The 4247-nt window shown below is 43.7% G+C and overlaps 1 pseudogene across 1 annotated transcript; it reads right to left on the bottom strand.

Moving 5' to 3' along the window:
- Positions 1-2184: 2184 nt before the first annotated feature.
- On the bottom strand, positions 2185-3842 carry LOC311171781 (small ribosomal subunit protein eS1-like; annotated as a pseudogene). The gene is made up of 3 exons: positions 3835-3842; positions 2926-3294; positions 2185-2572 (listed from the first exon to the last, which is right to left on the bottom strand). The product of its transcript is annotated as a small ribosomal subunit protein eS1-like (transcript).
- Between the last annotated feature and the right edge of the window lie 405 nt (positions 3843-4247).

A 4247-nucleotide genomic window follows, 5' to 3' on the forward strand; every position in this document is an offset into this window, starting at 1 on the left:
CTCACAGGGAGACACAGCTTGGGGAGACACAGCACCATGAGTCAGTTGCTGATTTAGAGCACATCCTGCCTAGGGACACTACCCAAGTCCTGCAAGGTGTTGCTACCCAGCTGGTGCCATAATTCCAAAAGGCCATTTTACTGGCTAGCTACTTTAGGGTGATGAGGAATGTAGTAAGACCAGTGAATTTGGCTGAAACCTACTGGAGCTCTTCATTTATTGAAAAAAAAAAAAAAACAGTAAATTGTTTTTGGTCAAAAGCAATGCTGTGTGGGATGCCATAACTGTAAATAAGTCATTCTATAAGTTCACAGATGGTGAGTTTGGCAGCAGCATTGCAGGCAGGGAAGGCAAATCTATATCACAGTAACTGGATTTTCTAGAGAGAGCCCCTATCTATGTAACCAACCCATCACCACCAGGTGTCTAATTGATTTCCAAACTGGGGCCTCAGTGTTGGTCTCTGCTGTTGGCAGACTCAACAATGGCTGTGGCCAGATTGGTTTTGGTGAGTGGGAATCAATATTACTAATCTCATGCATGAACTCCACCCCTCCCACCTTGGCCACATTGTTTATGAGGTCATTACTTTCTCTCTAAGCACCATCACTTGGTTTCTGCTAATGTAGAATCTCATCATCCCCTGTAAATAAGGGGAGCCAGGCTCAATGGAATAAGTTCCTTCCTTCATTTCTTCCCTACAGAAAATAGCCACAATAGAGCTCTTAGAAGGTATCATCGAAGTTTTCCTCTTGAATGTGTTTGGGCTCACTGAAAGGACTGTACTCTGGGGCTTTCTGGGTATCTATTTAGAGAGCAAGTAAAACAGATGTTACATGATAAATCTTCTCTGGCATTCCAGTCTTCCTTAGTCATTGTATAATTTCTTCTACAGTTCATATTTCAGCTTCCACATTTCAATCAACCAACTAAACAAACTGTTAGAACCACTCAAATTCACACATTGAGTCAGAAATCTCTGCTTAATGCATCCTAATAAGTTAATTCAGCCTGATTTGACTTTATATTTATTCCACTGTGATTAACGTACCTGAAGGATTCATGTCTATACATTTCCCCAGGTTTATATTGATATGTAATTTAGCAAAAATCATGTAATTTTTTGGTGTGTATCACACCATCTTGTGGATCATGCTTTGTACTTCACCCTCTGGATCCTGTTTGAATTTGATTCTGTAAGCAATGAGTGGTGATGGAGGTAGGTCTGGAGAAAAACCACAATCACTACTGCAGGGAAGGCCATTCCCAATCTTTCAGGCAAGGGAAGACTAGTTTCCTTAGATAGGGGTAGAAGGGCCATTTCTACTGAAAAAGGAGATTCAGCAGAACTTAGGAACCCAAGGTTCTTTGGTATCTGCCCCTATATGTCTCCATGCTCACTTTCATAGTCCCACTGCTTTCCAGTCAGCTACCTAATCTATTTTTTTAAAGATTTATTTATTTATGCACACAAGAACTGGGGTACAGGTCAGAAGTGCGGGGGGTGAGAGGATTCACCAGAGACAGAGCGGGGAGCAGAACAGGCAGACTGACCAAAAGTACTGCTGAGGGGAGCAGTGGGCGCGACAGGAGAGGTCTGCTGTGCCATGTGTTCCCTCCCTGGCCAGCCAGGGATCGAACTTGTGTTGCAGTGGCTGGCGATAGCTTGATAGTGCTGTCTTTAACCCCTTCACCACCAGGGAGGCCCCAGCTACCTAATCTTAACAGAAGAGACATGTGATGTTAGGAACATAATCTGTCCCATAGGACAGTCATAGAAACTTTCAGGTCCTTTACACAGAGCTTGGGAAAGGAATTTAAACCCCTTATGTGTCACCTTCTTTCCCCAAGTTATTCAGGGCACTTAACAACAACTCACCAAAATACATTTGTTATGCTCAAGCAAATGCTGGTTAATCAGAACTTTTACTTTGTAGGCACTTCAGTTTTAAAACGTGGTTGGAATTTCAGAGCCACGGCAAATCTAGGAAGTTGGGGAAGATGCATTGGGAAGTCTCTTTGTGGCCTTTTCTCCCCAGGCCCTCGTAAGTCCTTGTCCCTTTTGTGCCTTAGTACCCTCTTTTTTTGCAGTGTCTCTCTCTCTCTTATAAGCTATTTTGTTTGCCACCCTTGAATGTCTGAATCTGAAATAGAATCTTAGACTGGTGCCACATATCCACCAGGTCATTTACCTTTAGCACCTGTCTCATCCCCATAGCTTTTCCAGAACTTCTACCTTTACCATGAAGCGCCATGAATTTTCCCAATTCAAACCTGGACTTCTTTTGCATTTTTACTTTTCTAACAAAGACGTCATGGAGCAAGTAAATAGATTGGCAGACCTTTTCCCTATCTTTCCCAGTGCTGTCTGGGATCAGTTTATTGACCACCTCTTTCAAGTCACTTGTCTGTACCTTAGGTCATGATTTCCATTGCCTTCTTTGAGACTTGATGGATCTGTTGGTGCTGAACATAAGAGGTCTTCTGAATCTCACTTGCGTTTTTTTTAGTAAAACCAACCTAGAATAACAAAGCAAAGAACCATTTGTAGTCTTGACATTAACATGAACATCTATCGTGGTTGGCCATTTATTTATTTATTTATTTATTTGAAATTTTTTTTTTAATTTTTAAAATTTATTTTATTTTATTTATTATTATTTTTTAAGTTAATTTTTTTAAGATTATTTATACAAGCACTGGGTATAGTCAGAAGCGCGGGAGGGTGAGTGAATTCACCAGAGCCAGAGCGGGGAGCAGAGCAGGCAGAAGGACCGAAGTACACTGCTGAGGGGAGCAGCGGGCGGCAGGAGAGGTCTGCATGCCATGTGGGACCCTCCTCCGGTGGCCAGGGAGCAGCCAGCCGGGTATTGAACCCAGAGGCTGCAGGCAGCTTCGCAACCCAGCGCTCAACCACTGCGCCACCGGGGAGGCCCGTGGTTGGCCATTTTTTAAGAATAGAGCACATTTTGTCTCGGGTACTATCCATGTCTGAAAGATAGCCCAGCAACTTTTGCCCTGAACAGCCTCAGTAATTAGTTTGAATTTTCTAGTTGCAACTTCACCATTCTGCAAGATAGATCAGCAGGGCTCTCTTCACAAACATGACACTTGAGGCTATCAGATGCAATTTTGGTTCCTTGAGTTCTGTATTTTCCCAATAGTTCTCAAATTAAACCTTGCTGGTGCTTTCACATCATACCAATCTTTCTTAGAAAATGGATCAACCACTTCCTCTTGGCTCCCTTTTTGCCACCTCTCGTAAGGCACTTCTTTCTGCCTATTGCAGTAGTGCTGCTCAGAGAGCCAAAAGTGTCTCTCTTAAAAAAACACCCTCTTTGTCTCCTATCTTTCCAAAGAGAGTCTTTTTCACCCAGAAAAGGTGCTAAATGGGGAATAAACAGGCTTTTGGAGCTGAGATGGAGGGCCCCCACATATCAAGCCTCAAAGCTAAACCCAGGATGAGAGGGCCTAAGGGCTACATGGGGATCCCCACACCTCCTCCCCTGCCTGGCTGTCTCAGCTCCAGCCCACACCTGCTCCTCCCCTCATCTGCCCCCCTGCAGCCCCTTGCACCTGACAGGCCAAGAGCAAACAATGTTGTTTGTTCCTCTTTCCCCGGAATGCACAGGGACACAGAGGTGGTGCCTTGCAACTTCGCAGTTTCCTAACTTTTTCCTATGTGTACTGATTTTAAGACTTTCTCTGAAATCCTATGCTCTTCAATTATACAGAAGTCAACAAACATCTAGTTGTTTGAGGTCTATTTCATGTGGTGAGTTTTGAGTGTTACAAAGGAGTGAAGAATGCTATTTCCTCCCATTGGCTCCTCACAATCTCATGGTGGGGGAGGGAAGAACAGAGACACTCAACCTCAATGCACTAATGCAAGCATCAAACAATAGAGACAGAGTCTATGGAAGTATGAAGACAGAGATTAATTATTACTGTAGAGATCCAGCTCCTTGGAGGAAGCTTTCCTCTGTAAACACCTCCAAAGAGAGGAAAGCCTGCAAAGGCATGGGAGTGGGTAAGATCATGCAGAAAGAAAATGCTTCTAGAGAGAAGAGCTAGCTAGTAGGCTAGTTGGGGTCTCCAACTTCTGGGGTAGACAAAGACAGTGAGAAGAAGGGATGATCAGAGAGCAAAGTTGAGGATTCGGACAATCTTAGTGCAGTGAGGCTAGCACATTTTCTACTCAGTAGACACTTTAGAGCTGATTGGGACCTTAGCTGCAAATTGGTCAA

Source organism: Talpa europaea (genome assembly GCF_964194135.1).
Source record: "Talpa europaea genome assembly, chromosome: 6".
NCBI lineage: Eukaryota > Metazoa > Chordata > Mammalia > Eulipotyphla > Talpidae > Talpa > Talpa europaea.